The following is an 11,119-nucleotide window of genomic DNA, read 5'->3' as shown; positions in this document are numbered from 1 at the left end:
AAAAAACTGAATTAAAAACACTGATCGGTACAGAATTTGACAACATTCTCGAAAGCATGCAAAATAGATGTAAAAAAGTTTCTGAAACAGACAAGAAAAAGAAAATCTCCAAACTTGAAAAAAAATAGGCCAAAAAAAGTGATTTGCCTAAAAATGGCAAAGTGAATATGGATGCAAATAATAAAAATGTAATCAGCCTCTCTTAAAAAATCCTCAATGAAGCGGAAATACCAGTCTTATCCAAGGGTTTAAAATTTTCTGTCTTACAAAAATCGGTAAAGGCACTGGATTTCGTAACTGGAATCGAGTCGGCTGTTTCACAGTTATCTGAGGAACAGGGTGACCGGTTTCGTTGTGAGGCCAGTCTTTTACTCAGAAAAACTCCTCCCATAAAATCCAATTTGACAATAGAGGAGATAAGGCCATGTCGATCCTTGGGAAAGACGACACGGTCAAAAATCTTACCATTGATAAAGGCAACGCTACTGTTGTACTTGACTCAGTAGTGTATAACGAAAAGATTGCGGAAACTTTAAATACTAGCAAATATACAGTTTTAAATAAAGATCCGTCTGATTTATTTGACCGCAAAGTAGCAAACACCTTAATAAAACACAAAGAATTTTTTTTAGATAAATTTAGATCTAAATTAACTCCACACCACTCCAAAAATCCCCCATACTTATGGCCTTCCCAAAATCCACAAACCTACCATCCCTCTCCTGCCCATCGTTAGTTGCCGTGATTCACCCTGCAGGGAATTGTCTAAAGTCCTCTTTGGCATCTTAACGCCATTCACCATTGGTAGGAAAAGCTGACTCTTTCATCCAAAATTCCAGGGATTTTGTAGAGAAGTCAAAATCCCTAAATTTGACTGAAACTGACAAACTGGTAAGTTTTGACATTAAAAGTCTATTTACAAATGTGCCAGTTCCAGAAACTCTCGGAATTATTAAATCACGTCTCAAAGAAGACCAAACATTAAAGGATAGAACTAAACATCCCGTGCCAGTAATTATGGAACTGTTATAACTATGCACTCAATGCCATTATTTTGAGTTAGAGGGTAAAATTTACCGTCAAGATGAGGGAATGGCAATGGGTTCTCCACTGTCTCCTATTTTCGCCAATATCTTTATGGAGGAATTTGAGCGAAAAGCTTTGGCTTCAGCTCAGTTCAAACTGAAGATTTGGTGGAGGTATGTGGATGATACCTTTGTTATTTTTTCTCATGGAGACATCGAATTAAATACTTTTTTGAATCACATTAATAGTATTTCTCCTTCCATCCGCCCCACAATGGAAGTGGAACTCCAAAACAAGCTTCCCTTTTTGGATGTGTGTGTATTAAGAGATAGGGATGTACTTAAGACAACTGTTTTTCGAAAGATAACACAAACAGGAAAATATTTAAATTATCAATCCAACCATCAAAATTCTCTCAAAGAAGGAATAGCATACTCGTAGTTTGATACAGCACAGAACTTGTGCTCAAATAAAGATGGATTAAAAGAGGAATTTACGAAAGTTGAATCGGATCTCAGAAGCAATGGATACCCACAATTAGTAATAAATAAGTGCAAACGAACCAGAAGAATCATTCCTGAGTTAGAAAAACAGAATTGTGATAAATTTGCGTTTATGTCAATCCTTAAGGATTATCGGAGAAAATTGGAAGAGTAAGTATAAAGTAAATCATTAGAACCGCGTTTAAAACACAACACTCTTAGACAAAGTCTCGTAAAAAACAAAACCAAAAATGGCACACAGGATTCCAAACAACTGTGTTTACAGTATAAAATGTAGTTGCAATAGGGAATACATAGGCGAGACAAAAAAAAACCACTAAACTTAAGACTCAAAGAGCACAAAGAAAACACCAGAAAGGGTCTCACAGAGAAGTAAAAAATTGCACACCAATGTTGGTCCGAAGACCATCATATGAATTGGGATGAAGCCAACATAATACATCGGGAACCACATTTCTTCAAAAGGGAATTAATTGAGGCAACATACATTAAATTGGTAGACCAACCAATCAGTCAACAACCATCAGTTGAGATTAGGCCGCTTCGGTAGCCAATTCCAAAAATTGAACTAAAGAGAAAACCAAAAGTATCAAACGGATCAGATATTTGTAATACACCAATGTGGAGTCACAATATGGTTTTAAGAAGTTCATCTCGCAATAACGGAAAGGCCCATTCCTGTCCCCCTCCCTTTTTATTTCCGCCATCTTGTTCTTGTCTGCCGTGACGATTACCATTGGCTAGTCCCTCTGGTCAGTCGTAGGTGGTTATTAGACGAATGAAGACGTATTGTGACCTGTATTCCGTAGTTCAGTATTAATGATTAGTGTGGTGTATGTTTATTATTAAGTGCATGGTTATAGAGTTAGTGAAGTTGACAAATAACATAGTGGTTGTGATTCCTGACCTAGGCGTGCCACAACGCTTTGGTAAGATTTGTTTAATTTAACCTAGTTTGTAATTATGTATTAAGTTAGTTGTTTACCTGAAGAAGAGATCAGATTGCAGATCTCGAAACGTAGTGTTACTGATTTCTTATTTTACATAGGCTTTTCTATTTTCTCAAAAACATTTATTCCATCGTCGAAAACAACCTTCAAACAAAGAATAAAAAGAGGTAAACCTCTCATGGAGATTGTACGAAAGAAGTCAACGTACGAGCAAACTTCGAAACTACAAGTACGGATTTTCAGCTGAAAGAAATTTTAAACTAAAAAATAGATTAATTGGATTCCCGCTAACAGAAACGTTCCGGCAGCCTTTAAATCAACAGTTTACAGTTGAGAGCTCTGAACAGTTTACAGTTGGATAGTGGTCAAGCGTTAAGACCACAGAGTAATAAGGATAAGGAGTTGGGAGTTATTACTCTGTGGTTCAGACACTTCAGTACAGATCGGATCACTGACTTGTAAGTGGAAAGTTTGTAGTTACGGGCTTCCTTTTTTTTAAATTTACTTAAATGATAAAGGCTTTTTGAACTCCGTATGTTCAATCACGATGAGGAGGAAAACACATTGATATATTACAGGTACACAACAAGGTAGGAATACGCCAAACGTGTGGCGTAACAGGAATCGCTGAGGTTGTATACAAAGTAACAATTTTATAGCTGCATGTGTTACTAGAAGCGTTCAATAATTTACAGATAATAACTTACTATCTTACGGATAGTACCACTACATTTGTTACTACATCACATATTAAATGTCATATTATTGAGTTAAAATTGTTTAAAAAAATATTTATTCTGCGACGGTCTCCTTGCTATCTATTCTTTTTGCTCTCTTAGGACAAGAAGCTTATAAATTGCACTTAGTCCTGTACGAACCTTTGCGCTGCATCCGGAGAGACAGGACATTCAGGATAGGTAAGGTTAGGGAGTTGGGGCCGCCTCCTATCGAGATCCGTGAGGAAGAATTAGGGCACTACATCTCAAAGTCATGTCTCCATGGAAGAAGGGAAGGCCAGCTCTAAACCAGCCTCTCCACTCATGGTTTTTGCTACAATTTAAAATTCATAAACTAATCATTGTTTGTAATTGAACATATAAATATTAATAAAATCTATTGGACACGTCCGCAGCCAGACTTTTTTTCTTCCTATACTTTATATTCGTATAAAAAGATACAATTCAGTGATCGCTTAACTACGGCTTCTATCATAACTTGTTAAAATGTGAGCAGATGCAATAACTTTACTGTATAAATTAGTTAGTTAATCCATTACCTAGAAAAGCAACCAATATTACTATAGACTAGAGTATTAATTTTCTTTTGTAACTAAGATTAAACACTCAAATACTGTTTTTGCTAGCAGGAGGACAACCCGTAAACAAGTTCATTCTTCAATTGACTTTATTAAAACATTTAAAAATTAATTAAATTTTTACAAATAGCTTAGTGTAATTAAAATAAAGAGGATTTTCATCCCTATGTGATCAAATAATGTATAATTCATCGTTAACGATAAATAGTTGTAATTTATGTAATGAACAAGCTGAAGTAAGTACGCCCATAATTCTCTAAGGGTACTAATTGATAATACCCCTTATCAAGTCGTTTAGTAGCACCCAGGCTAAAGTAACAAGTATTAATTAACGTGGAAGCATTAAAGCATCCTGTTCCATCATTATTACAACACTAGAACAATAGAAATGAGGTAACGCTACAAATATACCTTGTATTAATATTATCTCACTGTTTGTGAGGTATTCTGTTTCTTGAACGTTTCACATCTACTCTTGTATTGTATGCAAATTAATACATCTCTAGGTGTTTATGTTCATTTATCTTACATCTCCATGTATCAACCTGTTACATAATGGTAAATGTAACAATTTTTTTTACGATTTCATTTTTATATACCTTATAAAAAGAACTCTAAATTTTGAGGATTAGAATCCATCCATTTATTTGAGTGTCAAAATACATGATTGTTTATTTAAAAAAATCAAGTACAAAAGAGAAATGTTCCAAGATTTGGTCGCACACAACATAATTAAACAATAAGAGTTTCTAATAAAGCTACACAACAAGTGATTGATCTCTCTCCTTCATATTTTATGTGTTGTTCACGGAGATCATTATGCGGTAACATGATTTATGATTATTGTAACCACTCTGGACTCTCAGATACGAATGCTTGGATGTTTTAAAAATAAGGACATTGGAAATAATTTAACGTAGTCATAGCTCAATATGTACATAATTTAAAAGTGCTATATACGATTTATATGAATTCAAGTACAAATTCCAACCTAAAATACGAACTTTTTATTGTAATAAATGATATATGGGTTTTCCCTGTATGATTAATCACTGTGCGAGACTTTATATATATTTAATTACATATATAGTACAAATGTTTTACCATAAACGCCAACAGAAGTTTAAGAGTGGTGTACGTCATTTGCAACCAACTATTTCTATATTTTTTTATCTTTATTCTCGAGAATATGAAAGCTAATGTGCTTTGTTTTATTTATTAATATCTATTTGAAAAAAATCCTAGTATTTATTAGGTCAGTAATAGACCAAAATCAACAATAAGATTTGATTTACAAACTTGGAAAGGGAAATTGAAACTTGTATCTAATGTAACAAATAAAAAACAAGAATACCGCCAAAAAGAGTGAAGCTATCTCAGAGAATATTATCATTACCTCCGCAAGTACTGAGGAAGAGTGAAGTAGTACAATTGTGGCGTGAGACACCCTCCTGTAAGAGTAGTTGGGGGAGAGAAGGGATGAAGTACGTCGTTCCCAGACCTGAGTTCATATTACGCTCAATTAACCCACGAATATTCGTTATTGTGAGAAGGAAAAGGTTTTGATTCAAATAATTCAACTTCCCTTGCCATTATACATGTTTCTTTTACATTTAATACAAGGTTCAATTTAACACACATCCAATGGGATTTTTCGTTGGTAGTTTTAGAGTAATATATATATATATATATATATATATATATATATATATATATACGTCATCAAGATGGCTACCATGGTGTAATTGGGTGTATTGGCTCCTTACAGTATTAGTATTTTTCACGGGTATTTCTTACAATATTTTGTTAAAGTGTTTATTATCGTGCCGTGGTAAATATAACATTTTTAGTTAATAAAGGTTTATTGAGGACCAGCACTATTTCTCCCCAGAAATAATTGATTTTAAGTTGTACGCTGTGAACCCCCATTTCTCCATATTGCGCTATCATGCCTGATAAAACTGAGAAGACATCAAATGTGAAAACTAGAAATATGTCCAAGTCCAGTGAAGATAACGAACCAACTTTACAATCACTTGATAAGAAACTCAATATGATAATTAGTGCTATTGAGGCAAACAGTACTGTTATCAAGGTTATTCAGCAGGAACAAGTTGATTTGGCCACGTCAGTTGAGCTCTGTCATAATAATATTAAGGATGTATCGTAGTCTATTAAGAAGCAAGACGCGAGAGTCGATATGTGTGTTAGTGAGTTTGATGTTGTTAAAAACGAGAACATTAAATTAAAGTGTAAGGTTCGTGATTTAGAACGGAAGTTAAATGATCTTGAACAATACTCACACCGGAACAATTTAGTAGTGTACGGTATACCAGAAGTAAAAAACGAAGTGGTATTAAATGTGATTAAACGATTGGCGATGGCAATAAACTTCAAGGACTGGTCCACAAATTTTGTGGATGCTGCTCATCGGATGGGTACAGTAGGCGAAGATGGTGAAAGGCCTATTATAATTAAATTTATCAGCCGACTGGACAAAGATGAATTTTTACAGAAGAGAAAGGCTAAGAAGCACTTACGTGCGGCTGACTTGGGTTATGCCAGTGAATCTAGTATCTATGTTAATGAATCACTCACATTACCAAATAGGAAGCTACTGCAGAAAACTAGAGAAGCTGCTGGGAAGAAAGGCTACCAATATGTATGGACCCTTAATTGTTCCATCTACGTGAGAAAGGCTACTAACGATAAGGCTGTGAAAATTCTTACTGAAGCCAGCCTAGATGGGCTTTGAGTGGAGGACCCTAGTGTTGGTGTCATGTCATTTTGGTTTAGTGTGTATTGTTTATTTTTATATCGAGAGTGAAATATGTTATTACCAAAAAGGTAGGCCTGCTTATTTGTTTTATTCACTGCATGGAGCTAGTTATATTTATACTAGGTTTGTTTACAAAGCTATTAGGTTGGACACTTTAAGCTTAAGCTTGGACCATATATTTAGAAGCTTGAACAATGCTAGTTGTAATGTTTATTATTATTATTTATGTACGCCTATCATGAGCAGTATTATATTAATGTACAATATTTATACTGAAGTTAGTTGCCTGGTTGATATAGGCCTAGTAGGCCTGTTATATGGTAGTATTATGTGGTTATTACTGAGTGAGCCTTATTCTTTTAAATTATATTTTCTATTTATTTTCTCCAAATGTGCTCTATGTCTAACATGAATAAGTATAATAAAGTACTTAATATATACTACCAGAATTTAAGAGGGCTTAGGTCAAAAACTACTACTTTCAGAACTAATGTTTGGCTTGTGATTATCACATAATTGCATTGACAGAAACCTGGTTACTTCCTGAAATAAATAATCGAGAAATGTTTAATACTGAGTTTAGTATTTGTCGTAGAGATAGGGATAGGTTAGTGAGTGGAATGGGCAAGGGGGGAGGAGTTTTATTAGCTGTTAGGAATAATTGTTTACAGTCTGAGCATGTGTTAGTTGATAGTTCAGAAGAGATGATATGGGTTAAAGTTAGGGATGGAAAGGGGTTTACTTTATTGATTAGAGTAGTATACTTTAGGTGTAATTCTAATTTAGATGCTTATATTAGGTTTTTTGAATTTGTAGAAAGGTTATGTAGTACCCATAAATGTAAAATTTGCATTCTTGGGGATTTTAATTTAAGAATACTTCCTCATGAAGATTTAGAAAAAGGTGACAGAATTTTTAATGAGTTAAGTAATTTTATAAATTTGGGTAATTTGTCTATGCATAATTTTATACCTAATCACCAGGGCAGAACATTGAATCCTGTTATTTCAAATTGGCTGGAACTGGGTTTGGCCTATCATTGTGGTGGTAATGAGGACAATTACCACGCTGCTTTATGTTTGGAAGCTATAAAGGTGCATTATGGTTGGAATAAGTCAGGAAATAGTAATAACAGCAGCATTAGTAGTTATAATTTTAAGAAATTAAATTTTGTAGAGTTGTATCATGGTCTTAGGAACATTGATTGGTCCTTTTTGTATAATATTAATGATCCTAATTTGGCTGTGGACTTATTTTACAAAGCAATTTATTAAGTTTTTGATAACTGTTGTCCAAAGGGGAACAAAGTGAAACGTGGATATCCAGTATGGTATAGTAACGAACTAATAAATATTATTAAATTAAAAATAAGAATTAGAAGGAAGTTAACACGAAACTTTAATGAGATAGATTTAAGAGAGTTCAAAAGATTAAGGAAAGATATTTAATGTAGAATAAAATTGGATTATTATATTTATTTAAATAGTGTTGAAAGTAGCATCAATAAAGATGTGAGAAAATTCTGGGATTTTATAAAGAATTCAAGGAATCATAAGAATGCTAATAATCATATGTCAGATGGATGTCAGATTATTAAAGGGGATAGCAACATAGCGGAAGCATTTGCTACATACTTTAAATCTACTTTCACTACATTCTCTTTAACTGGAAAGTTCACTGACCCTGGAACTTGTCTATCCTCCCTAGCCTCAGTTATTGATAAGATATTTGAGGGTGATGTAAGTGATGCTATTAAATACCTTAGTTGTAAACGATCTGCTGGCCCTGATAAAATCCCATCATATATTTATAAGGGTTGTAGTGAAATATTTGTGCAACCACTTTGTGTAATTTTTAACATTTGTTTAATTAATTTTTGTTTTCCTGATTTGTTTAAATTGACTCGAGTAACACCTATTTTTAAAAGTGGAAATTCTAAGCTTGTACAGAGTTATCACCCAGTTGCAATTTTATCAACTCCTGCAAAAATATTTGAGATTATTATTTGTAAAAAAATTGATAATTTTATGACACCATTGATGTCTGATAGGCAGCATGGGTTTCAAGCTAAAAAATCAATTGTTGCAAATTTGTTGAATTTTACGGAATATGTCTTATTTCAAATGGGTAATAACTCTCAGGTAGATGTAATATTTACAGATTTAACTAAGGCGTTTGATAGAGTAGATCACAGTTTAATTTTAAGTAACTTGCATAATTTAGGTTTCTCGTCTAAGTTGGTACATTCTTTTCTTTTTACTTTTCTAATAGGTTACAATATGTTTCTTATATGGGGCACAATTCTAGTCAATATTTAGTAACTTCAGGGGTTCCTCAGGGGTCAAACTTGGGCCCAGTACTTTTTAATTTGTTTATCAATGATATTGTTAACTGCACAAAAAATTCACAAATTTTACTGTACGCAGATGACCTTAAACTTTATAAAGTAGTCAATAGCCCTCAGGATTCCAATGCATTACAGGGGGATTTGGATGCAATTGTAGATTGGACTAGTAAATATAAGATCTTTTTTAATATTAGTAAGTGCAAAGTAATGTCATTCACAAGGAAAAATATATCAATTTCGAATAACTATGCCATAAATGGTATTAATCTTGAAAGGGTATTTGAATTTAAGGATTTAGGCGTAATTTTGGATTATACTTTAACTTTCAATCCTCATATCTCATCTATTGTAAATAAGGCCAACAAAAATTTGGGATTTATTATTAGACAGTCTTCAAATTTTCATTCAATTTCAACATTAAAAACATTGTATATATTACTTGTCCGATCAAATTTAGAATTTGCCAATATAGTATGGAATTCTTATTTTGCTAATCGCTTTAATTTAATTGAAAAGGTACAAAAAAGGTTTTTACGATATTTATATTTAAAAAAAACGAGTCAATTTACCTTCGATATTTCATATAATCAACTTTTAAGCATTTTTGAAATGGAAAGTCTTCAAAAACGTAGAAAATTAGCGAATTTACTTTTACTTTTTAAATTGCTGAGAGGTGAAGTAATGGATTCATTTTGATTGTCAAAAATTAATTTTTACACTCCATCATTTTATAATAGATCCCAAAATTTGTTTCACATTAATTTTTGCTCGTACAATGGCACATTTTTCATTACCTTTGAATACAATGATGAGATTACATAATTCTTTGCCTGGGGAGGTTGATATATTTTTACATAGTATTAATCAATACAAAAGACTTTGTCAGAGGGATATAAACTGAGCTAGACTATCTAATACCTTACATATACATATTTAACAAATATACTACACTACAATATTTTTATTAAGATGTTTATACTTTTAATTACACACGCACACACACACACACACACACGCGCGCATTCTTTTTGTTATGGCTTATCTTGACTTTGTTAATATTTATGATTATTTATTATTGTTGTTATTTTGTTTATAATTTTATCATAGTTACGTTGTTTTATATATATATATATATATATATATATATATATATATATATATATATATATATATATATCTGTTATATATCTTTAGGCTTAATTATCTATTTTATGGGAACTATTTTGGTGGAACACTGGACTGGACTGGATTATATTTGATTGTGTGGATATTATTGCATGTCATCTTGATTTAAACATGCACAATGTAATTAGGTGTGTAACCTGTATTGTTGCATGTAAATAAAATAAATAAATATGTATGTATATATATATGTATATATATAAGGAATACTATCTCTTTATTAGTACTTTATTTGCTGCTGGCTATTTTCAACGAATGATTTCATTTAATAGAATATTTTTATTTAGCAGTGTTTTTTTTTAATGTAATAATAAGTTTCCTAAACTCAACTACATTGTTATGGTGGTAAGTTTTTATTCAACACAATGTGTTTATAAACATGTGTACTTGCAAAAATCAATGAATTAAAAAAAATAACACTTTATTTAGAAGAAGGGCCTGATATTGTATCATAAGTAAAATCAGAGTACCTAATATTATCTAAAAAGTGGCAAAAAGATAAGCTTATGACTAATAGTAAATATCCAATTATTTCCGCCTTTCTGGATAACTGCAACAAAGCATTTTCCCCATATATCCATAATTTTATTATGACCTTGCCAACAGTTCCATGTACATAAGTTTAATTAATACTTATTTTTATACCAACCTACTTACCTACCTACACACTGATTTACCGGTACAATTTATGGCATAAATCTCCATTTTTCATTTATTATGCTTTTTTAACTTTAGTTACCTTTATTGCTCGTATTTATTTATACATTTGTCTAAGAGAGACTCAAACTCTTATTAGTTAAATACCCATTAATTTTATGTTCTACTATTAATTAAAAAAAATATTAATTTTAAGAAGCCTAACCTGAAGTGCTTATTACGTAATGATTCAGTTTGTTTTCAGCTTCAACGTGCACAGCTGAACAATAATTTTCGACAAAGGAAAGAATGAAAAAGTGTTTAATAAACAAGATAAATAATAAATGATTAACTGATTTGCACTCTTGACGGGAATTTCAA

This window comes from Homalodisca vitripennis, chromosome 8 (assembly GCF_021130785.1).
Source record: "Homalodisca vitripennis isolate AUS2020 chromosome 8, UT_GWSS_2.1, whole genome shotgun sequence".
Taxonomy (NCBI): Eukaryota; Metazoa; Arthropoda; class Insecta; order Hemiptera; family Cicadellidae; genus Homalodisca; species Homalodisca vitripennis.
This window is presented reverse-complemented; position numbering follows the sequence as displayed.